The sequence below is a fragment of the Balearica regulorum genome, chromosome 1 (assembly GCF_011004875.1).
Source record: "Balearica regulorum gibbericeps isolate bBalReg1 chromosome 1, bBalReg1.pri, whole genome shotgun sequence".
Classification (NCBI taxonomy): domain Eukaryota; kingdom Metazoa; phylum Chordata; class Aves; order Gruiformes; family Gruidae; genus Balearica; species Balearica regulorum.
Window position 1 is genome coordinate 204,371,632 of NC_046184.1, and position 26,094 is coordinate 204,397,725.

General features: G+C 38.6%; 1 long non-coding RNA gene across 2 annotated transcripts; it reads left to right on the forward strand.

Annotated features, from left to right (window-relative positions):
- Window positions 1–21: 21 nt before the first annotated feature.
- LOC142599930 (uncharacterized) lies at window positions 22–25,615 on the forward strand. Of its 2 annotated transcripts, XR_012833427.1 has the most exons (4): window positions 25–129; window positions 6,446–6,530; window positions 23,867–24,000; window positions 24,505–25,615. It is a non-coding gene; the product is annotated as an uncharacterized LOC142599930 (long non-coding RNA). The 2 variants fall into 2 exon arrangements; XR_012833426.1 differs by lacking the exon at window positions 24,505–25,615 and having other exon boundaries at window positions 22–129; window positions 23,867–24,379.
- The last annotated feature ends 479 nt before the right edge of the window (window positions 25,616–26,094 follow it).

A 26,094-nucleotide genomic window follows, 5' to 3' on the forward strand; every position in this document is an offset into this window, starting at 1 on the left:
GGGGATGCGGCCCCGGCAGTGCCCGCCCCTCGCTCGCCACCGCCCCCTCCGCGCTCTGCCCTCCAGCGGCGGCGCGGAAGGGCCCGCTGCGGCCTCCTCTCGGCCTGGCCCGGCTCGGCTCGGGATGAGGTGAGGAGGGCCTGTACGGCCCTGTGAGGGCAGCCGCTGGCTTCCTGCTTTACCTGGGGCTTTGGGACACCCGGAGGAAGGCAGGGAAGGGTAAGGAGGATCCACTTAAGGGGCAGAGAGACTCAGGGGTGTTGAAAACGGTACACATGAAGGAGGCCGGTTTATGTCAGAGCTGGCGTGGAGGAGAGGAGCCCACCTCTGCTGTGGGAAGGGACCTGCCAGCCAGGTGATGCAGCTGGAGGAGCAGCTGGTGCTTGGGCCTGAGGTGGCCAGCCCGACCGTGCCTGCTCTGCCAGGGCACCTTCCATGACACCCCAGCCCAGCCCAGGTCGGCCAGCCTGGTGTGCGTGTGCGGGCCTGCGGCAGGGCACTGCTCCAGGGGAGGTAGATAGTGAGAGGAGAGAGCAGCCAAGCATAAAGGAGGAGAAGAGCAAGGAAATACAAAAGATAGGAACATCCGTGTTCTGTCGTGGCACTTGGTTGCAATGAAGGGATACAGCTGAGCCAAATCCATCCTAAAGAGGAGCATCGAGAAACTACAAGCCTGGTTACTGCAGCAAAGCTGTGTTTTTCCAAGTATGTGAGTGGGTTTATCTCAGTAAACAGAAGTGTTTGGTATGGTTCTTGTATGTTTATCTGGAGTGGTTTTTCCAGACATACCTTGTCAGTATGCAAGCATGTATACAAATGTAGTACTGGTTTTGAGGAGAGCTGTCTGTAAACACACCTTCCAGTCAGCAATAACTCCATTGGAAACAACCATCAAGAGTGGCCATAAATATAATTCTATTTCAGAACAGCCCAGCTTGCCAAAAATAGCTTTCAAGAAGACAGTGGATGCTTCTCTGTTAGCTGTGCACATGATCCTTCTACCAATCATTCACAGTCTTCATATTTACAGTTTAACACAAAAAGTGGGGGAAGGCTCAAACCTGTTGCATGTTGTACTTCTTTGATGCAATTTGTGCTCTTCACGCTTAACCATTCGTCAAAACTTGCTTCATCTTCACAATACATTTTTGTGAGTGTTAGTAATGCGGAAAAGAGGCTGTAATTTTTAACCATATGGCCTGCAGAATTTCTTAAAGTGGAAAAACAGTAATTCTCTGTTTTCACAAGGCTGAGACTTCCTGCCCACAGGACAATCTTTGAGCTAGCTGTCAATGTTGATGTTAATAGACCCATTGAAAACTTTTAATTAACAGTGATTGCAAAACTCTGCTCATCGACATGTTGCCTGAGACAAATTCTTTTTATAATAACAGGAAGAATAAGACTGGAAAGGACTGTTGGGTTAACAAGTTTATTTCCTTGCTTTTTCAGAGAGTAGCATGTAATCTCACTTGTAAACTAATAAACAATTTAAAATCCAGTTGAACTACTGGAAGGATGTTTGAAATACAATTTTTCTGATTATTAAAAACCTAATTTTCAGCTTACATATATTCATAGAGTCATTTTAGGCACACTTGTTCTTCTTTCAGTGTTATCTGTAGCTGAAAAGATTGTCTTCCACGTGTTTATTTGGTTTAGTTCTAGAATCCTAGAATCATAGAATGGCCTGAGTTGGAAGGGACCTCAAAGATCATCTAGTTCCAACCCCCCTGCCATGGGCAGGGACACCCTCCACTAGACCAGGTTGCCCAAAGCCCCATCCAACGTGACCTTGAACACTTCCAGGGAGGGGGCATCCACAGCTTATCTGGGCAACCTGTTCCAACCACCCTCACAGTAAAGAATTTCTTCCTAATATATAATCTAAATCTGCCGGCTTTTAGTTTAAACCCATTACCCCTGTTCCTGTCACTACACTCCCTGATAAAGAGTCCCTCTCCATCTTTCTTGTAGGCCCCTTCAGGTACTGGAAGGCTGCTCTAAGGTCTCCCTGGAGCCTTCTCCAGGCTGAAAAACCCCAAATCTCTCAGCTTGTCCTCATAGGAGAGGTGCTTCAGCCCTCTGGTCAGCTTCATGGCCTCCTCTGGACTCGATTGTACTGAGGACCCCAGAGCTGGACGCAGTACTCCAGGTGGGGTCTCACGAGAGCAGAGTAGAGGGGGAGAATCATCTCCTTTGATCTGCTGGTTACGCTTCTTTTGATGCAGCCCAGGATGATGCAGGCTTTCTGGGCTGCAGGTGCACATTGCCAGCTCGTGCTGAGCTTCTCCTCCGCCAACACCCCCAAGTCCTTCTCCTCAGGGCTGCTCTCAATCCATTTCCCGCCCAGCCTGTAGGTGTGCTTGGGATTGCCCTGACCCATGTGCAGGAATGCCATAATGTTGTCACTAAACCTTCCATACGAGAGCTGAATAAAGCTTTCTGTTATAAAATACTCATTTCCTTCCTCATTCTTATAGTTCTTGTCTAGTTCGCTTTAAGTTTGATTTCATCTTACTTGATCATAGTTCACTGAAATTATATGCAAGACCCTGTTCAGCCACATTAATGACTACGCTACTGCACTAGAAACACCTTTGATTAAGATTGTATTGGTCTGTTTCATGGCCAAATGATTTCTGTGGCTTCACTAAGTCATTTAGATCTTTCTTTTCCTCTATTTTCAACCAGCAGATTGCAAAGTGAGAGCAGAAATATTCGTTGGTCCCAAAAACATGTACTTAGCATTTTAGTTCAGAGCAATTATTCTGGTAATCAAGATGACTCACTTCTTAATACATAATGTTCTCATCTTCAGATGTCCCATAACCACATTGCTGCTTTTAGTATCAGAATCGTGAATGGAAATATTAATGAGACCAATACTAAAAGTGTATTCAGCAATATATATTAAGAATTTCCCTCCAGCCTGACATCCTCCCTCCAAGTAACTTAACCGTTATCCATTTAGCTGGTTCCATATGTTTCTGAGAATAATCCACATCTTTCTTAACTGAGAATTTCCCAGCATACAGTGTATCAAATACCATGTAAATGATCCCCCTAGTTCGTATATACTGCCATTCCTTTTTCTCAGGAAAAAAAATATTTTTAAGGAAGATAGATAAGAATGATTTTTGTTTCATAAAGCAATATGTGATCATAGGTAAACACAACCCTACATTATCTTCCACTGGCAGAGAAAAGGTTTGTATCTAACCTGTGAGCTTAATGAGCAGTTATGGCTGCATCTGGAGGAGGATCTGGTAAATAAGTGATTTGGCACACCAACAGAGAGGTTAACTGTCAAAAAAATCGTGATGAAAAGATAAGTCTTAGTATGTGTTTTGTGTTGGAGTTAGGCAGAACCCTGTAATTTGTTGCTTTCTAAAGAAAACAAGGTATTTGAAGATACATTTGGGAAGTGTAAAAGGTCCAAGCTTTATAGTGAGCAGGAAATAACTGTATTTGTCTCTTTCCTTTTTTCTTTTTTTTTCTTTTTTTTTTTTCTTTTTTCTTTTTTTTCCCTGAGAAGATTCTAGTACAGGGCCCTAGTAGAAACACTAGCTTTCAGGACTTCAAAAGATGAGAGAAACTGGGGAGAAGCCTAGATGCACCAAAAAGCTTCTCTCTTGAAAGCTAACAGTATGCTAGAAGAGGGTGGACTATACTAAATGAGAACTCCTTTAGACACCTAAGTAGGTAGAAACATCAGTCCCTTAAGTAGAAGGCTCATATAAGTGAGCCTGATGTTATCACTAGCTGTAAAGAGATGAATGAAAAGTGAGAAACTTTTTCTTTTACTGAACCCTGGGGAGCTTTGTCTTGTTTCATCCACTTCTATGTTTGTTATTCTAAGCTTGTCCTAAAATCTTACATGTTAACGAGGTCAGATCAATTACTGTAGATTTCTCCTTCATCTTAAGTGTAAACACTGAGCTATAATTTCCAGTCAATGGCCCTACTCTGACTCTAGAGGATGCCTGGGGCATATTCTTATCACAGTCCTATTAGCTAGACTGCCTGGGAAGAGGAAGTGAGGTGTGTATTGGTACTGCTGTCTGCAGTGTAGTCCCCTACTCAAACAGTGAGGAAATGGCTACGTGTGCAGTCCTCAACTTTAGGGCTCTACCTAGCTCTGTTAGATGCTGTTAATTTAGCAATCAATGCAGACAAGGACTGTGAGTGTCTCTTACCTAGAGGGGAATATTTTAGAATGGAGACTCTGCCAACTTCCTTGTTATTTCTTATGCCTCAATGTACACAATTATGGGAAAATTACTTACGGAGCTGTGTGGCATTGCTCTGTCTTCTGAAAACTACTGCTTTCCCTTGAGAGAGTGTGGGATTATAAGCAAAAGAATGCAAGGACACTGATGCTTGTAAGTCCACTTCAACTGTTCAAGGGTACAAGATTAGCTCTGCACCTATATAGCACGGAAAATATTAATAGCATAGAAAACCCCATTCAAGCAATTATTTACAGAGTATTTGAATTTGTTTTAGCTTGTCTAAAGATCTTCTTTTATCTAAGTTTCTCATTGGTTTCTTCATGGGAATTGTCAAGATGCCCAGTAACTTGCTAGGGTAAATGCCATTAAAAGTTTTCCGTTTCTCCTTATTAAATTAAGATTCTAGATGCTAAGTTTATATTGGCTAGCAGTGATAAATTAAAATAAATAGTAATTGAAAATAAATAAAAATGAACCAGGGAAGTAAGTCATACTAAGTTTCATAATTCCTTGTACGTATAAGCTGAAAGTGATACTACTCTGTCTGGAATACAATCTCTCTGTTGTTAACTGATTGTTAAATGATACAGCTGCCAATAGGTTCTGGTTTTTTTGTTGTTTTGGGTTTTTTTACTGCAAGTTAGCATTGTCAGAGGAGGAGAGTAGCTAGCCAAAATCATAGTTTAGAAGCCAAACCATGTAATTTAGTATGTACAGATCATATTATCATGAGATATTGGTCTCTGTGCACAAAGGTCTACTCGCATGTGCATTCCTATCAGTTTTTCAGACTATAAGCAATAATTACAGATCAATAATATTTCTTGAAAAAATTGTAGTCTTTTTAATATACGAGCTAGCTCCAAGTGGTTTGGAGAAGCCTCATACAGCGAAGTTCAAAGTTGAAATTAAAAATCATGTTTAGTAGCTCTTACGCAGTGTTTGCTTAAGAGCTCCTGGGTACTTCTCTGTTGAATCTGAATATTCCCTAATTGGCTGTGGTTCTGCCTTCTGCTCAAAACAGCATTTACCTGAAGTAGGTGCCTAAAACTATGTGAGTTACAGACACTTAGACAAGCAGCTCCCAAATCCCAGATGGGATTGATACAGTACAAGTGACTGAGCAGATGAAGGCTACTCAGCATTCTACATGAAGCAGCAGTAGATGTGGCAGCTTAATCACAAGTTAATGAGGACTGACAGTTTCATTTATATATCTTAGTAACTAAAGCATTTGCCTACAAAGTGGGAAAGATGGATGTTAGGTTCTAGCAGTCTTGATTTATGGTGTCCAGCTCTAGAAGGGTGAAACTTCAGACAATGCCTTGTCTCACATTTCTTTTTGACAGCTTTAGGGAGCTCCACTCGGCATGAAAAGTCTTTGGATCACTCTCCGTGTCTGTATACTATAGAGAAGTACCCCCATGCTTTAGTTTTCAGTCTGGAAGCAAAGCATCTGAGAGGTAGTAGATGTACCATCTTAACTGAAATTTTGAAATTTGATTCACGTATTCTTTTCTGGGATTCTGTTATAGCCTCTTGTCTGTATTAGCCTGTAAGTAACTTAGATACTTTATTTACTGTAGTTTATTGAATATAAGTAAGTAAACAACAGGAGTCTAAAAGACATCATCAAGGTGAAAAGCAAGAAACTAATTTTTAACATGTTTCCAAAATTATTCTTTCACATCCAGAATCTGGTTCCCTAAGTAGACACCATCCTCAGTAGCCTTGTCACTCGTATCACTTTGAACATGAAAGAATAAACAGGCTTTAGGCAGATGTAAGCAAATTTTGGTCCTGCCCTTAGTCAACTGGCTGCAAGTTTGCACCAGGTCAGAACTGGGTGATTATGTGGTGCTAGATGAGCTAAAAGGCAGGGTACATTCAGCTCAGCACCTTTATACAATGTTTGGGTCAAAGTGGATTTCTCTGGTTACTGCTGACTGTATAGACATTGAGAGGCAGGAATAACAGAAGATTCCTGACAGAAGCTCAGTCGCTTTGGAAGGTCATGGTAGAAGCCAAGAAAGCTTAGCAAGAGGGGAAAGCGGAGAGACATCTCTGCTGTCTTCCTTATGACCCTCCACTGTGTGGAAACTCGATAGATAAGCACTTGCAGCCATACTGTGTAGTGATAACAGACATCAGGAGATGGCAACTGTTAGAGGATCATGCTTTAACTCTTTGCTATGCTTCCTGGTTTTCAGGAGCAGAACCAGCTCTACAAATACAGGGCAGTGAGATGGCATCATTTTCTCCAGCTAGTAATTTCATAGTATGATTTGCAGGCACGTAAGATCTTTAAAGGAAAGGTCTTTATTAATTTCTGACTAATCTTCATACCACACAATTTGTAAATTGGAAGTAGTAATTGTAACCTGCAGCCTGTTTAACTCAGTGGAAAAAAAGACTAATTTATCCTTGCTATGTCTGTCAGTAAGAGATGACACAAAAGCCAGTAGGGCCAAGAGCTCCTCAATGTATCACATTAGTTTCCAGTCAGTGGAAGATTTAAGTCCTCAGCATTCAGTACTCTCTAGCATGAACCTTGCATTTAGATTGACTCAGCAGATGACTGGGGAAAAAAAGATAAGGAAGTCTTTTTGTGATACAGTGTCATCTGTTTTTTTCTGGGAGCACTGAGATCTGCTAGGTCCACCCTAGCAGAACAAGTATGAGAAACAAGCTGACTCCAGTAACAACTCTTGATAGCGGGTACATGTAACAAGCAGAGTGGTCCAATTGCTGCTACTTCCTCGTGTGGGCAGAACACAGTTGAAATGCCTATCCAAAGGGCAAGTCTCACAAGCCTCTTGGCAGTCATAAAGCAGTGAAAGCGTTTTGCCAAGTAAAAGGCTGGATTCAGTTCCGAAAGATAAATCTGGACTTGGCCAAGTTAAACACTGTGATAGAAATATTGGATGACACATGAACTACCAGTTTACCAAAAGCGATCTCTTCCCTGAAAACTAACTTTAATTACAGAAAAGTTTACTTAGAAAGTAATGCAATTCAAGACTGAGAACATACCTTACAAATGCCATTTTGAAGTAAATCTTAAGTATTTTTTCATTGATCTAAATATGGGTTTATGGAGGTAGATAAACCAGAAACTAAATCAAGAATTTGTTTAGCTGAATGCCTTTCTAATTCTCTGTCACCAACAGCTCTGTTTGCACATGTGCAGAAGTGCTTAGGTCTTGACAGGGCAAAGTAGTTTTGAGTTTATGAAATCTGCTTGAATCCAAGAAAAAGGTATTTTTTTAATGGTATATAAGGGCTGAATAATTTCTGTGCCTAGTGATTAAAGCCTCCAAGGATGTGTTCTAGTCCCATTCTTCTCTAAAAACTAGTCAAGCAATTTATGTGAAAGCCATTGAGTGGCAGTTCTAGGGAGAAAGACACAGGCTATGACTATGAGTGTTTTAGAGTCAGGTTCAGAACAAAATACATGCAGTGAAATATATTTTTCTTCTTACAGGTAGGGAGATTACAGATTAACGGGCCAGAAGCAAGTTACTTCCATAAACTTGTCTACACTTTAAAGTTTACTAACATACCTATTGCAGAATAGCAGTGAGGATTTACAGCAAAATGATTGTACTGGAATGAATTAGAGATAACTATTTCAGTAAATTTCAAAATGCACAAAAGACATATAATGCAACATTAAACTCTGCAAGAATATTTTAGCTAAACATATTCTTTCTTTATATGGGAACTCTGTTTTTAGCTTTTTTTCCATTTTCTGTATAATTGATAACTGCTATGACGTGGGTTTTTCCTTCTTTCTCTGAAATATGTAAGTTACATTATAATTTCCAAGATATTGAAGTGTATACTGCCAAAAAGTAGGAAAGTACTTCTTGTTTTAATATAAAACCAAATCAAATAGTAAGTGAAGTCTGTTTTTCATGGCTCCATTGATGAATACACAATAGATCTTCATGTGAACAAGGGAAATGTGCACTTTCTTTGAACTCTGTCCTCTTCTCATCAGTGTTTCAATTTTTGTTTAATTCATAATGTTTTCATTACATTAAGGGAACAACAGGGTAGCCCTCCTGTAGATAGCGGAATAGCTGTGTTTCCTTGTACTATAATCTGCAGGGTAACTTGTTTTGTTTGAGTTGAAGTCCTGTTGTTTTTTCATTTCTTTAAAAAAAACCCATACAGTTTTTGTTGTAAGTGCTTCTTCTTAGTAGCAGTTTCATAAAGTGTGTAATCAGAAATGTATTGATAGTCATGTATATTACAAACATATTTAAAAATAAACAAGTCACACATCTAAAACCCAATTAAATTAGGCTATTATAGCTAACGTGGGTAATTCTTCATGTAGTTTATAAAGATCCAAAATGGAAAATAGTGTGGAAGCAATGAAATTAAGTTTGCTATGATCTAAACCAATCCAGATTTCATTTTTCATATCAGTAATGTGTAAAGGAGCATTACTCAATGATAAACCCATATTTGGGAGAAGAGGGAGAGAAGATACCTGTTTAAGTCTGTCCTCAGCTTATGGTACACATGGCCTACTGAACTGACGTTGCTCAGAGCCATGGGAAATTAAGTTGTGATTGAAGTTGCTGCTAGTCTATTTTGCTATTCAATGTAGAGTTGCTTGCGTGTGGTCCTTGTTTAGCATTGTAATTATGCAAATGGTACTGGCTGAAGAGAGCTACCTTAGGAAGCAGATGCTCCTAATCTGGAAGTTTAAAGTTAAATTAGACGTTGGTAAAGATTATGTATTTTGTTGCTCTCTCCTCCTAGTATTGGAAAAGGAATATTGTATAATTTGTCTATTGTAATGACTCTCCCATCCTGCTCTTCGCCATGTTTTTAATGCAGTGTGTTTTCCCATAAAAATATAGAAATTTAAGACTAGAGGGGATCAAAGGGACCATACAGTATGAATTTCCTCTCTAAGGCTCAATCAAGTGTACCTAAACCATCCCTGAGAAAGAACTCAAGAACAATTGATTATGGGGTTTTTTTCTGACATTTTTACCATTTTTCCTCCATCTTCCTTTCTAGACCAAACTAACTCACAGCCTTTCATTCTTTTTTTCAAAAACTCTTCCTCTTTTTAAAATCTCTTGCTCTTTTTTTTTTTTTTTTTTTTTTTAAATTAGAATTCTCTCTAGTATCTTGCTAGACATGCAGTTCCTATACCAGATACAGAATTTCCCATCAGGACTCACCAAACCCAAATTTCTAGGACTAGTTATCATTCCCATTATTGCATCCTAAAAGGAGATGGCTCTTTGGAAGGACATCACTACATAAACGATGGTAACTCTAGCCTGTTTCTGTCCCTACCATCTACCTAAATATTTCTCATTCTGTATTTTCTGTATTCTGTATTTTATTTTCTCACAATTGCACATGATTTTGTTCTTCTATTTGGTCCAAACCCAGTAAGATAGAGGTAGTTATCTTACTGATTTGTCAAAATAATTTTAAATTCTGGTCCTTTCACCAACAATATTTTCTATTTCATCATGACTGCTTTTGAGAAATGAAAATTGGAATTTGGAAAGATCTCTTTGGGACTTGTGCAATGTTCTCCCCACGTGACAGGGATCTACTGAAAACTACTTGTTTGAAAGTGAGTTTGAAAATTAGTTTTTCCAACTGCTTGTATACCCTTCTGGTGCTGAGACTCATTAGTCTTGCTGCTTTAGGATGCCAGCGCAGGCCAACATTTAACATTTATGCTAATGTCAAAGTTTGTTGCACCTTGTTATTTATTAGGCCACTTATTCTGTCAAAAAAGGAAACTAAACTGGCTGAATATCTTCCATGCTTGACAGATCCATGCCAGTGGTTTAATATGCCATCTTCTAGGTATTTTTACATTCTCAGCATCTTTTGTTTCTCAAAAATGTCCTCACTGTTCCCTTTGTCTTCCTGTTACTTCTTACTTCTAAAACTTCTTCATATAACCCTCTATGCCACATTACATCCCCTTACATCTTAGCTTTTATCACTACGTCCTTGGTCTCATGTTCATCTTGGCTTTCAGTTTTAGTATGATTTATTCTTCACTGTTTCAAGCTATTGAAGAGCTCTCAATGCAGCTGTAATGGTCTCTGCTACTCCGACTATCTGTCTTTTGCTGTGGAATAGTTTGGTTTACAGTTATCCTACCTGTACTCTCTTCTTCTTCAAATTCTTTCAGAAAATGACTTTACTTACCATCCACCTGTTTGCTGAAATTGACTTTCCTCAAGACTCTTGCCGTATTCAACTACTTTTACAATCTTTGTTTCATTAGAATAATAACATTTGTCCTTTAATGATCACCCCCTAAAGATAATTTTTAATTCTTTCCCAGGATCAGAACCATACCGAAAAGAAATACTGCTATGAAGGACGAGACTACTCTCTAAAATAAAATTAGTCCTTTATGTGTTCAAAGGACTTAACAGATTTATCATCCAGTTTACAAAAATAATCCACTTTTTTAATACCTTTTTAAGCAAAAAATATTTCTATTAAATTTATAGATGACATTAAGGTGCAAGGTTCTGCACATGTATTGAGAAGTGGTCTGTAGATCCAATGAAGAAGTGGCCTGGGGAAAAAAAAAAGGCCTGGAAAAAGTTATTTATTCAATAACTTGTAAGTGCAATATTCTACACTTACATGCAAATACAGAATAACGAGCAACTGTTTAAATAGAAGTTTTATATAAATCTTGAGGTTATAGCAGATTCCCGGGCTGAACTTGAATTAACAATGTTGTATCATTGCAAAAAGGCACATTTTGTAGCAGCTCCATTGCAACAATAAGCTCTGGGCTGGACTACTTTGTCCTCTTCTCAGGTATGGTGTTTCAAGAAGGATGTGGACTAGGTGGAGAGAGATAAGCAGGGAGCAGTGATAATGGTCAGAGATCTAGGAAACAAAAGGGAAGGTTGAAGGAAGGTAGCGTGTGTTCTATACAGAGAGAATACTGAGGGGCGTACAAGACTACTTCAAAGAGGAAGGAGTATCTGTTTTACATGTTCAGTTTAGACAGACAAAAGGTAATTGGTTTAAATTGCAGCATGAGAGATTCAGGTTAGGCTAGAAAAATGGCTAGTGATAAGGATACTTAAATATTGGAACAGTCTCATTTATTCTTAAAAGCCATAAATAATGGACCACTTGCATTTTTTCATAGAAAATTGTCTAGTCCATCCTTATCCCTAAGTAATGTCAATTGTGTGTAAAGTAGAAAATCTCCCAAGGTTCCTCCTAGGTCCTATTTTTCAGGGTATGATATCTCTAGATTACATCATCTCTCTGAATTGTCCCATTTTCTCTCCTACTGATAGCTCCTAGCCATGAGGAATTTATCATCTTCAGTAAGAACTGAAAACATAATTGAAATCCTAACATTTGTGTTGCAAGGCTATGAGTTCTTGGCCATCTTTTCAAAGGTTAAGCTTAATTAGGCCTAATTGAAAGTCTATTGATATCAAGGGAAGTTCTGACTGTTTTCAGTGGGCTTTGAATCTAATAATTTTAGCTTTGTTAAACATCTCTTTGGTCTTGTCCTTCTAGCTCCAAATACTCATTTAGTAACCTGTCTTTGTCCAAAGATGGCTTAGTTTGTCATTTTAAGCTGAAGTCACTATGTTACTGGAATAAAAAGTATATTTTCCCCACATATTAAGATTTTTTCAATGTTTCTTTCATTTAATTTTATTTTGAGAAAATGCCTCAAACTCTTTCGTCCAAGTACTTCAGTTGCTGCAGATGAAGAATTTTCTGTGGCTTAAAACTCTGTAAGGACAGTTGGTTGCCGTGGCAGAGAGAGATTTTTACTGATTTCTGAAAGTGAGCAGTTAACCTTATGTATCTAGAACAAACGAATATGTTTCCTCTTCCTACATCCTTGCCACTTCAAAGAGAGGTCTCATTCAGTGCACTTGAAGAAAACTGCTGTTCAGTTTTTATCACTCAGTTTCTGCATCTCAATCTAACGCAGAGGAGTGGGAACCCGATTTGGAAGAAATCCTGCTGAGCTTTAAGTTGTGTTCACAGGTCATGAGAAGAGTGGTAGGATTTTGTGCACTCAGGGAGTTTCACGATAGCAAGTTATGTCTGTCTTTTCAAGAAAACATTTTTAAGCATTAACCGTTATCTACATATTTAAAAGACTGGGAAATTAAAAAGCTACAATCACATATGTAACTGAACTCTTCCCTATTGTGCATGTATCTAGCAGTAAAGTTTTTAATAGTTTTAATAGTTTAAATTTTTATTCTGTACACTTGCAAGCTTGTAGTGTAATTACTAGTGTGTCTTTGACTTACGCAACACAAATATTTTTAATGGCTCTTTTATCCTAGGCTCATGTCTGGAAATCTCTTAGACGCTACTGTGTGATAAGTTCAAATGTCTTTTATAAGGATCGTACAGCTTTAGAGATGCTATTTTGAAAGCCGGACTGCTGTGCTTTGATAATATCTGTCATGCAGGATATTAGAAAAAAGCAGAGTGATTGTAGTAGGTAGTTAGCCTGCACAGACACAGCTTTGCCTTATCAGTGCTGTGAGAAAGTAAGGTACCATTCTGAAAAAGAGCTGAGTGACTTAAATGACTTGTTCAAGTAAGGTCTTACTGGAAGCCTGTGACAGCGAATGGAGCTAACTCGTATCTTTTGAGTTCAGATTTAGAGATACTGCTTCTTGATCATGTTTTTCTCTTGTTCTGATAGGCAGTTCAGTAAAGTTAGTGATTATGTTAACATGATCCTGCGTTAGATTAGTATTAGGGGTAAATTGTACAATTCTCACTCAACTGCTTAAATAAAGTGATGTAATTCCCTTTTAATGGAGAACAGGTTCTATTTTATAAAAAACATGATTGCATAAAGCAAACAAAAAGAACCATAATCATACAGTATTGTGATAACAGAAACGTGGAAAACCAGTTTGAGGTCTGAATGAAACAGTAATGCCCATGATGAAACAACATCCTCCAGGCAGTAGCAGAATCTTCCAACCACATAATTTAGGTCTTTTCAAAAGAAAGGGCGGCCTTATGGCTTCAGACTGCTGAGGCAGAGAAACAGGACAGAGTCCAAGCAGAACCAGAGATGGACATATGCCAAAGCAACAGTATTTCTCATCCAAAAATCAAGAAGAAACACACCAGTCTGCAGTGCTTCTGCCAACAGGCTTTCTCGCCTAGTCCAAAGAGAAGGCCTGCCTGTGGGTTCTAGCAGTAAGGAGATGTCCTGGACTTGGTCTCTGGTGGTATGTAATGTGGAACATAAAATGTTGATTGGGAACTTTGTAGGCAGAAGTAGGTCACATCATCTACCTATTTAACAGGAAACTCATTAAAGTTACTTCACATTGGAATTTTTACCTCCCCTCCCACAAACTGCTTTCGGTATGCTTAAACATCTTTGCCTGAGGTTTGATCTCTATCATGTCATATGTTTTGTTAGGGTTCACTCTCTGGATTGGAGGCCTTAAATGTGGGGAGGCAGGATGCTGAGTTGGCAGTATCTTCACACACCTGCAGATCTTTTGCTTTCTAGCTATTACCTTTCTCATCTTACCCTACTTCTTTGTGTATCACTGCCCCCTCCACTATTAATTTCATTTCACAACTGGATCTTTTACTTTTGTTGACATTTTTTTCCATGTCGATTTGTGCCTTAACAGTGGTTTAATTCACATCTAAAATATTTGCCATGATGGTACCTGCTTTTACTTCGGAGTAGATCTTCAACTCTCCTTAGGCAAACTAAACAACACAGACTTCTGTTTCCATATCTGTTTATGTCACTTGGTATAATCTTGTTATTCTCACTTCTCCAATTTAACATTAGCTATAAACTGTTTCACTCAAGGATTGTCTCGTTGCTAGTGTGCGTGGGATGCTTATATACAAGAGAATGGTTGTAAGCTTTATAGCAGTGCAAGCAATCAACAATCCTGGATCTAACTCATCTGCTTTATCGTATATTTACAAAACAGCTCATTCTCCTGGAATTGGTTTAATCATGCTGGTGTTCATCCCATGAAGGATACATTTTGTGCTGATTCAAATTGTAACTAGCATTTAAAATTAGGAAATGCTTACTTGTGATATAGTTAGCATTTTCTACAGTAATTCTGAAGAATAAATAGGCACAGATGACCTTCCTACCCCTTTTGTAAAGCTTTCAGACTGAAGAAAAAACTTCAGATTTTGCTGGGGTAGGAAGTTTATGGACTACTTTTCAGGATGCTTCATGTATCACGTGTCAAATACAAGAAAAAAAAATGCTGCAGTGACCCTGAAAGCAATGTACAGAACAGGATGGAGTGCAGGTCAAAATCAAATCCCCTTGTGCAGGATGTCTGGAATAGTGTGTGTGTGCTGTTGGGTTGTAACACAGCTTCAGAAAGATGGGAGAGTTGTGTTAGGGGTTAAAAATTTAAAACTCTTAAGTTGAGCAGATCTTGGAAGTCTGGATATTCTTACTTTTCAGAAAATACTCTGTCAGTTTGAACTGACATTGCCTAAGAAATGAAAAAAAATAGTCTTTTCTTATTTTCTTTATGAAATAGTCTTTTCTTATTTTCTTTTTCAAGTGCTGTGTTGGTACAGCACTTGATTTGGTTGGTACCTGTTACACACTCTACAGTGCAATACACAAGTATAGTTAGTGTGGCATCTAAGCTGAAGTGCAGCTAGGGCCATAGAAAGGTCCCAGCTCTTCCCTGCCCACAGCTGCGTGATTCTGCCCTTTCCTTTGCCCTCAGCTTCATCTGACCCCAGGGGATCAGGGAAGAGACAGTAGCATAGAAATAACCCTACAAAAATGTCACCGGTGCCAGGAAATGAGGGGAAATGAAATAAAGTTGGACTACTCTGATGCATTAGTTTAGCTGAACCATTGATCTGTGTTGTTAAAAACCACATGACTTATTATTTCCATGAGGGTTGGCACAGAAGCAACTATAGTCCTGCTTTGCGATGCGAGTGGATAGTCTGGATATGTGCGGAAACCAAACCAGAGATCCATGGAAAATTTTACTGAAAGAAACTTAAGCACTAATTTAGGCAAGAGATTTGCAAACTGCATTTTAGGACTTGTACATCAAAATACTGACTTGGGCATCTTCTAGTTTAGCACCATAGGGAACTTCACTGGTAAAACGTAGGGGCTTCCTGCATTAAGGAGCACCTTTTAGATTAGGTTTCCTAAACCAGCATATATAGATACCTCAATTTTTATCCTGCTATTTGCAGTGTCTGGAAATTAAGCTAAGGTAGTGAGCTCTCCTTTCATTGTAGTGACAACACACACAATCCTTTGTTGTAATTTTCCAGGTAGTTTTAAAAAAGCTTACTTAAAATATCTTTATGGTTTTAATGTTTGTAATTCATTTAATGCATCCTAAACCCATGTGATTTAGGTGAGATACTATATTGCTTTTTGTTGTTTTAAAAAAAGAACATGGAAAAGATGACAAATATATCCTATATTGAAGAAAGGATAGATTATGTGGAAAAGTAAAGTCAAGCTGGTGTTGGCTTCTGTTATGTAAAAAATAATATAAAAAGTGTAGGCTGCTGTTGAAGAATCATGTGATTTTTATAACTCTGGGGAGTTCGCTGCTTCTTTTGCCATAACAATCAGGCAGAACTATAACGAATCGCTGTGCCTGAAACTGGTTTTAGTGCCATTATAATTTTGACAGTTATCTGCTAAATTCAGGGGGGGAAATAATCCTGTTAAATTAGATTCAGTGTTTCAGGTAATCCCTTTTTCACAGCTGTTGGCATTTTCTCACTTCCTTAAATTAAATGAGATAGATGGTAAGTTCTGAAAGTGAATCAGCTTGGCCAGTATGTATCAAACCAGTGATCACCAGTAAAAAAAATGCAGTAGGTGAATACAGACAACAGTTCACACCAATTGGAAAGAAAATAATTACTTTTTGACTCAAGGAAATATAAAAGATGAACCCTTGGACAAGATAAACTGGGAACATGACTGCTTCTACTGGTATATTAAGGAACCTTGTTCATTTGAGCCTTGCATGCATCAGCTGCAATGATATGTTACTTCTTTTGGTATGAATGCAAAACCATAACATCTGAACCTGCTTAGCTATCACTAAATTCAGGTTGTTTTTTTGATGTTTTAGTGAGGTTTTTAAAATTTGTTTCACGCTGGAATCTCCAGTTTCTGATTGATTAATTTCTAATTTTATATTAAAAAATCACAATTTCATCTTAATTCATTTGTACTTTTTCAGAGAAAGTTTATAAACAAGTAATAGTTTACACTGAGGAGAAAATTTTACTCTGTTGAAATTACAGTATTTGTAGGTTTTTTATGGACATTTGTAAATAGTTTTGTCATATTACCTACAACAAGAGCTACATTAATATAGTGAATGTCACACCTTCTTGCAATGTTAACAAAAAATGGGATTTTTCCATGGAGGTGTATACCACTTACCAAAAAAATACACATTTTTCCCATTTTCTGGGGGATGATTCAGGGAAAAGGGACCACCACAAGAAAGAAGTTTTCCTAGTGTACTGCTCTTGTGATCTTTACCATGGAAAACCAAAAAGTTAGAACCATAAAATTAAAGCACACCATAAAACAAAACCCTGTGTCTAACAACGTGTCTTACAGATGTCTTCACTAACAGATTTTCGTAGCTCTAGAAAATAAGCGATGTGGGATAGCAAATAAGCTTTACGCAGATTTACATTTCATGGCTTTCCATTCTGAAAGCTCTGCTGATTCAGCCACCAAACCTGTAATATGCTGCAGTAATTGTATATAAAATTGCTGCTGTGCTGGCATGATTTTGCTGCTTTTGGTTTACATGCTGAACATTTTCTGTTTTCTTTGGTATCCCAATGCTATGTTTAGTATAAGGACATATTCCTACACATGGAGAAACAAAGTCCAACTGAAGTTCTGCGTATTTGTACAGACCTGAAGCACCACTGCCAGTTTGGTGACGCTCAGTTGTTGAACCTCTGTGTACTCAGTGTCTGTGTGGGCTATCTCCTTATATTTTTGTTACACTGAGACTGTCTGCTTTTGACTGTCCCTTGCTGCCACCTCATGTTGGGCTTTTTATATCTTTAATCATCACTTACACAGTCTTACCTGCTTGCTCTTTTATGAGGTAAACAGTCTTGGGCCTCACCACTTACATGGGAAGCTGCCAAGAAGTCTGACTCATTTAAGAAATACAAAACTTTTTAGCTTGCTTTTTATTGCCTCTATTACTATAATATCTTCAGACTTTCCAGTTTTTATTTCTGGCTTATGCATTTATATCCCCACAGCAAGCAAGGAGTGCAGATTCCTCATTTGCTTTGTTCCTCTGCCTCTTTGGCATGGTAGAGGGAAATGTTGGTGGATCAAAATAAGATGGTTTGAATTTCCTCTTGACATAGATGGTGACTGCATTCTCTGAAAGTGTTAAAATTATGAGCCACAAGGTAACAAACCTTTATGACTTATTCCTGAGAAATAGGATCTCATTGATTCATCTGAATGCACCCTGTTAGGGGACACAACTTTTACAGAGAGTTATTTGGCACCTTTGATTTTAAGTTTTCTCCTTGTATCGTGTTTTGGTTTATTAGATACATTTTACATCCAAATTGAGTACCTTCTGCAGTCCAGCTACCAAAAGATTTGGATGCACAACTGTACAAAAATGCCCTGACAGCCCTCCAAGGTCCAGAGTTCATCCCACATCTCCCGACTCCTCTGCAGAGTTGGACAGCCATGTGCCTTGCTGAATCTAAGACTTCCAGCTCCGGTTATTCTTGCCACAAGCCCCTAGTGTCTGCTTCCCCTCCTCCTTAAATATAGTCAAGGCAAGAGCCTGGTGTCCATCCACCTTCCTTACATCTCCTGACCTTTGAGCTAACAGGAGCACACTCCTCTCATCCCAAAGCACTCTGAAGGCTGCTGTGAAGCAGCAGTCTGCAGTTACAAAGCCAGGAGGCTGACCCTGACTGCCAAGAGGACTACAGATACCAGTACGTAGTCTGTGAAGAAGGCTGGCATGTTGTTAGAGGAGTGAGCTATGAGGCATTTGGAAAAAAAATGCAGATGTGATCTAAATGGGAGTAGCTCGATCTTTTCCATCCGGGTGTAGGTGAAGAAAGTGGTATCATCCAGCTGGAGGCTGTGCTGGATTTCTAGCAGGACGTGATGGTCTGATTTCCCTGAGGACATGCTTTGTGGGTAGATACTTGTACTGTCCCTGTATTCTCATGCACCTGGATTTAGATAAAACCTCTGTCCAGGAGTAGGCATTTGTGAGGATCTAAACTGCCAAGGAAAACACATGCCTGCTGGCAGAACTAGTACATCCTGGTATGAAAGCATTTACTTCAACAACATCCTCAGATGCGTCAGGTAATTTGGCAGGACTTGTTGACCTCAACACCTCTCTGGCCCCACAGCTTGAAAAGAGAATTACGACCCTGCTGATGCCTGCGTGGTGGTTGAATACTCAGGAGGTGGATAGGTGCCAGTCTCCAGCAGGCACACAAAGTACCTGCTTGCTTTATTCTCAAGTCTCACCCCTTCTCCCACTCTATGGTAAGATGCTGGAGGAAAAGCAATGAGAAAATGGATCTTTGGTGAGGGCACTGCATGTACTATGGTCACCCTTGGCTCATGCTTATCCTCCCTCATGGGGCAGCATGTTCTTGCTGCTTCCTGCCAGCGAGGGGTGGCTGGAGCTCACCCTCTGGTATCATGGTCACCAGACTTGTGTGAAGGAAGCACAGTGTGTGCAGGGAGTGGGACAGTCCCTCTCACAGGCAGCCAGGGGTTAAGATGCGTTGGATGTGGAGTGAGCTTACACCCAACAGATCTTTATCTCACCACAATCACTTTTCTAGAGTGTAGCTTCAGAAAACCAGTATTTCATCCAGTGCTTTGAACTTCATGGTCTCTTGTCACTTGAAATGACTGAAAATCCATATTGAGTTTCCTGTGCTGGTGATTTAAGGACATGGTGTAGGCATTGCTTTGAAAATGTTGGCAAAGGTTTAGGTGGAGTTTGAAGGTGACCTTAAGCAGATTCCTCATTTAGTCAGATCACCCTGGGAGAAAAAGCCTGATTGATATATATTTTTTTGGGGTGTTTTTTTCCCCCCTTTTCACCTCTCCCCCAAGGTCAGGCATGTACACCTTTGAGTAGCCATTTAACTTTTTGCTATTTTTTTTCTCTGTCATTATCATTATAGTTTTCATTAGATCGATATCATTCTGCTCATTTGACTGGGAATTCCCCCCAGGAGTTTGCCTTGCCAAAAGTAGTATTATTTCATGACAGATTTAAATGAGAACAGGTTTTTCAGGTTCTTGGTGGTAAACTGTATGGAGATATGTAGATTGGAAAACTGTATTTTTCTTTAGAAAACTCAGCAAGGTCACAAACTTTTCTTTTTTTATATAGCTACTTTCACCTCACCAAATAATTGCCAGCCAGCAGTGCAGCCAAGGACTGTGGCCACCATACAGTTGTTATCGTTCCAGAGCCTTTTATCTCACCGGAGGAGAGGATACCACTGCACATCTGATATTAAATGCTCATGTGAATTACAATGATGAAAACTTGAAATATTTTGTTGTTTCTCTTCCAAAAAGTAGATGGGGAAAGGAGGGAGAACCCAACAGTTTTATTGAAGTTAGGAAGGTTTGCAACTTGAATTCTGTTCTTCTCCAGAATCATACTTTGTGTGGGGGAATTAATGTTTAGTGCCATTTCTTAAACTCTGAATGATCCTGAATACGTGCTTCTGACTGGGTAGCTTGTCATGCAGTGGAAGATGACAACCACAGAGAAGTAGGTCATATTACAATTTCTACATCTTAGATGGCTAAAGAAGGGATACGATGACTATCTTCCAGGGCTAAACCTTGTACTCAGGGCCTGGTAGACAACATCCTTCTACACTGAGAGCACACATACCACTTTACTAGTAAAGTCCCTCCTCTGTCCTCAATCTGAGCTTGTGGAAACTGCAGTGGAAACTCTGTCATTCACCCTAAAATCTGTAACCTGAGGAAGCAGTTAGTTAGGGCACAGTTGTGGCCGACTCTGCTGAGTCTGTAGCTTGAGACTCCAGATGGACTGCATAAAGTTGCACAAGCACCATTAGTAGAACCATAAGCTGAAATCAAGGCATGTAACTGAATATCCACGTTTGAAAAGCCCAGCTGGTGTAATAGAGCATGTAGTTAGGCAAACAGATTTGGGCGTTCACCTTTTAAAACCAGCCACTAAGGCTGCACTTTGAGCATTTGTTCCCATTTGTGCTAACTTGTAGAAATTGGGGAATTATACTTTATCATATTTATTCAATTCAGATTTTCAAGTAATTTTGAAGAACCACATCTAAAACTGACAAGGTATTACTAAAGAACTGTATCATTTAAGAAAATATAAACTTATGATGTGGTTTTAATCAGCCAATATGTAAAACCAGTTTTAACCTGACATTTAAATAATCTCACAATTTAAGTAAAGAACATGTAAATAAATGGTTAATATTGCTGAAATAAGCCTTTTGCTCACTTAAATGAAATCTTTCAGCCTTTGACTTCTGTGCAGATTTTTCCCCTGCTTTGTAAGTGTATTCTATATAAAGTTTTAATGTGCCTATGCATTTAACTGTCTAAACATCAGTTTTACAGTTACTCAGTGTATGCACAATAAACAAATTTGAAAACAGCTCTTAATAAAATAAATATCACATATGACATTTTACTTAAATACTATGGATCTGATATTTGTGTTGAAAACACTACAATTTATACTGTAATATTTCTTAAGCTTCTCAAACATATTCTCCTGCAACGTGAGCAAACTACTGTTTGTGATAGAAATGCTAGTCTTTTCTAGTCACATAACTCAGTCCTAAAATGCCCTCTACTGGTCACAGTCAGCAGGCAGCCAGCAAAGCAAAAGTGTTTAAGCTTGGGAAACCTGATGTGATAATGTGAGTTGCATCATCCAGCAGAGTTTCTGGATTTTGAAGGAATTCCTTATTAACGTTATTTAAAGTTCATGACTGTGTAAAATGGAACAATTTTAAAGGGAAAAAATTAACTAGTGCTAGTTAAACTTAAAGAAAGAAAGCATTTTCTTGTGTGGGAATTAAAACACTTTTGGTTGACATCATATCTTTTTTCCCCACTCCAGGGCACAAACAACATTATGTTACTGAAGCTAATCTGTGTGCTGGGAAAAAATGACAATTTTAACATACTGATATTCTAAAACCATGGAGCAAGGAGAAACCAAATGTGTAACATAAAATTGTAGCTAGGGGAGAGTAAAGAATTGCACCACTGGTGTTCACTGATCTGTCAGAGTATCCTTCCCTTACCCAATCTGATTATAACATATGAGTAGAAGGGGGAAATCTAAATTGCTTTGTGTTGTACTGATGGAGTAATAGGCCCTGAGAGTAAAGGAAGTTAATGCGATCGGTCACTGTGCGATACAGTTCAGTGTGGTTCTGGAGTATGCATACAGTGAAGGTATACTGCTTAGTAGTGTGAACAGACATCACCATTAAAATCTTTCTGAACTATTTTTAAGTGTTGAACATGGAAAATAATTGATATATTTGAAGTGTAAGATATTACAGGTTTTATTTTATCAAAGCCCTTCTGTTTAAAATGTATGACCACGTATATATATGAAATTTTCCTTGATAGTCTTATAGATAGAACAAAGTTATAACTTTCCTTGTTAAAGAGAATATTGGCACACGCTAAAGATACTTTGGTAATGCTTACAACTAGAGTAAGATCCTGCTTGTTTTAAGACAAAATTGTTCAAAAATTAAACAGATGAAGAGCATATTTGGAAATTTCGCATTTCTGTTGTTCATACCAGCAACCATGGTTCTGGGAAAGCATAGACATTTTTCAGCAGTACTGAAACCTGACAAACTTGTAATATCATCAGATTTTTAAAGTACTACTTTTAGATACGTTTCTGGTTCATTGAAGTGTGTTTGTGTGATGACTTCATCTGACTTTTTTAGATGTCAGATTTGTAAGCCTCACTGATGTCTGTAGAACTATAGCTGGTCTTTAAACTGCAATGTAACATCAATTTACTTTCAACTTCTGACTGTGGCAGTGTCAAGTGGTGTTTTGTTTTGGGGTTGGTTTTGGCACAACGGTACTCATCTTTGAGGATGGTGACATAGTGGTCATGATGACAGAATCCACATCTTTTAGGCCCCTTAATGAGATGGTGAAAATGATGGATCTAAAAGAAATTGTAGATAGCCATATCGGTTGGTATTCCATTCTCACATTAAGTTGTCCACCAGTGAAGTCTCAATTCCAGCATACCAATTCTAGTGATTTATTCCCATCTCATACACCCCTTCGTATGCTCCTAATATGGTTACTGTGCAGTTAGAGGCATTTTTGGAGGGATAAATTCTGTTGTTTAAATTTGACAGCATCTATAAACACTGGAACATAAGAGGCTTAAGTAACAGTTCTGTTACTGTGCACAACTGGTAGCACAAATTTCTGTACTCAGGTATAAACACTGGCCTTGTCTGAATCTCCACAGCTTTCAGGATCTGAAACTATTGATCAGCTATCACGCTTCATATTTTCTTGGAAGAATATGTACTTCTCTTATGGTTCAATTTGAAGGAAATCAATAGGACTAGAACTTCAGAAGTGCTGAAATACTACTTTATGAAGTTGAAAAGAGAGGAATAGTAACGTGGCATTTGCAAAATGGTAAATGGCTGGGGTGGTCACTTAACTCGTTACTAAAGAAAATATGTATTGTCAGACATATGAGACAGCAATAGTGACTAATTATTGTATACACTGAGGGAGAAAATGAGAGGAGAAAAACAGAGGGAACAAGTGAAAGTACTAGTATTCTAGGTCTTTTTGATCTATCAAAGTATTTCTTTTAAATATGGAACTCCATCCTCACAGTAGCTTGCGTGGACACAGAGAGAAAACTATTGTGCCAGCATTTCCAGCAATGTTCGCACTGCTGTATCCTATCTTACTTGCAATGACTCCTGATCTCAAAGACAGAGAATTCAAGACTGCTTTTTAAACTTTCACAAAAGAGCCTTCCAAAATCCTAAAGTACAGGCATTTGAATTATTAATTTTATCTGCCTTAGCATAAATCTGAATATGTGGATGATTTATGATTAAAATATACTTTAATTATCTGTGAGATAATACTGTTATACTGTCTCCAAAACCATATTACCCTTTAGGGTTATTTTAGAACTCTGTGTGAGTAAAATGAAATCAGGTAAAAATTTAATCTTGAACTATGTGTGTCAGGCTTAAATTTTTTGTTGCCTGTATTTCTTAAACCTTGTGAATAGATACTGAATATAGTCTAGATTTCTCTCTTAAATTGTTCACAGAAAAAAATAATTTACTATCCACAAGATGCCATTATTGTTCCAGAAAAAGAGGATTGTCACGATATTTATATGGCAGTGTGAGTAAGAAATCACATATCATATTCTAGTCATTTCAGATGCATGGATTTGCGTTATATGTATTAATATTTCAATCTGACCTGCAATTATTGTCTTTCTTCTCCATACAGGCAGCCAGAGCAAGGCCCCTTACTACGTTTCCCAAAATCTGAAATGAAGCAAAAGGAGAAGAAAAAAGTCCAACACAGCTGAAGGAATAATGCATCTTTAATATTATTCTCTAGCCAAGGCCATCAGTCTCTAAAGAGGTGATTATCCCGCTGTATTTAGCATTGGTGCGGCCTCACCTTGAGTACTACGTGCAGGTCTGGGCCCCACAATTTAAGAAGGATGTTCAGGTTCTCGGATGTGTCCAGAGGAGGGCAGCAAAGCTGGTGAAAGAGCTGGAAGGTATGGCCTGTGCAGAATGGCTAAGGACTTTGCGTTTGGTTGGAGAAAAGGAGGCTGAGGGGTGACCTCATTGCTCTCTACCGCTTCCTGAGGAGGGGAAGTAGGGAGAAAGGTGCTGGTCTCTTCTCCCTGGGATCCAGTGACAGGAGGTGTGAAAATGGTTCACAGCTGCACCAGAGGAGGTTCACACTTGACATTGGAAGCATTTCTTTACCAACAGGGTGGTCAAACACTGGAACAGGCAGTGATGGAAATAGTGGTCTGGAGACCAAATAGAGACCCATTTTGGGTGAATTTACAATGAGGTAATGACAAGAACTACACCATTCACTGAAATAAAATCTAAAATGTACTTACTTAAGCAGGATGAGTGTAGTGGTCTTTGGCCCTGTGTTCCAGCTGTAACTGGCACCATTGACTTAGCAGAACAGGATGCTCAGTCCAACCTATCCATGTGCCCAAGTGCTGACTAGTTGCCTGGCATCTACATCTACCTGTTCCATCTTGAACATAGCTTTTTGTGCAGTGCCGGATGTCTTTGGATGCCCTTTGCTAGGACTGTTGTTTTTGCTATTTATTGCTTTCTAACTTAGCCTCTTGAGTTAATAGTCCCAGGCCAATCTCTTTGACTATCCCCATACCTAAAGCTGATTAGTGGCCATTATCTGGGTCTCTATCACCTTCTGGGATCCCACTCCAAGCATCTTAAAAGGCTTTAAATGTGTTGAGAGCAGTTGGCTTGCCCTGTGACAAGACAACATAAGGAAATAAAAATTACATGTGTCATGATGCTTCAACTGTAGGCTTCTGATGTAGACTTAGATGAAATCATTGCTATCTCCTTGATTGCATCTGTCTGAGTCTATCACTGGCTATGAGAGCACAGATAACCAGCAGGCAGTTCTAAAAAAGTTTGTATAAATTAACAAGGACATTTTTACAAGATAACAAGTCCTCTATTCACATGCTCTCTCATCTTCAGGCACATATTCCACTCCTTTCCAGAAATATCACAGTTACCTATGCATCATTTACATCACAGACTTCATTAAGATTTTTCCTTTAATATTTGATTATTGTTAACACAAGTAAAACATATTTCTGTAACAAATAAGGATTAGAGGTTTTAACAGCATAACAAGCTGATCTATTTAAATATCACACTTTATAATGTACTTAAAGAGTGTTTGTGTTATTCTATTGTTCCTTAGGCCAACAATATTTGCACTATTTTTGTATTTCTCAGAACCAGACACTGGGATTTTTTCCAGTCATCATCAAAATGTTGGCCTTGTACAGATGAGAAAGAATTCAGACTTCAGAAATAAGTGAATTAGGAATTGTCCTTCTCAGGGTCCTTTATGATGTGATTGAACTGGTAGTCTAATATTGTCAGTGTGACACAAGCCTCCACATGTTACTGTTTATATTTCCTCAACATATTAATAAAAATTGGAACTTTGGTTTTTTGTATATTGTGTAAGTTGGTGTGTGAAATCTGCTTGAACTGCTTAACAAAATTCTACAAGGAATATTGGTGTTTGTACTGGCATCCTTTAAAATCAAGTAATTTATTTCAAATCTCTTCAGACACAAGTCCTAGACTACTGTATATTTACTTGGAACCCATTTTTTTTCCTCCTTCTGGAGACTAAATGTGGAGTTTTCTCATGAAAAAAAAAAAAACCAAATTAGACTTTGGCACTTTGGTGTATGAAAATAGATGTTCCATGTCTTGGAGGTACTCATGATTAAAAGGAAATATGCTAGAAATTATCTACTTATTACATGCATGTTTTTTCTGCGTGTGCATGCATGCAGTTGTCATAACCTACTCTTAGAATTTTAACTCCTGACTTCTGACCCAGATTAGGGTCAGAAACTATTTTTCCCAGGTGAATACTGATTAGCAGTAAAGGAATTTTAACTAAACTGAGTTATAATTTATTTCC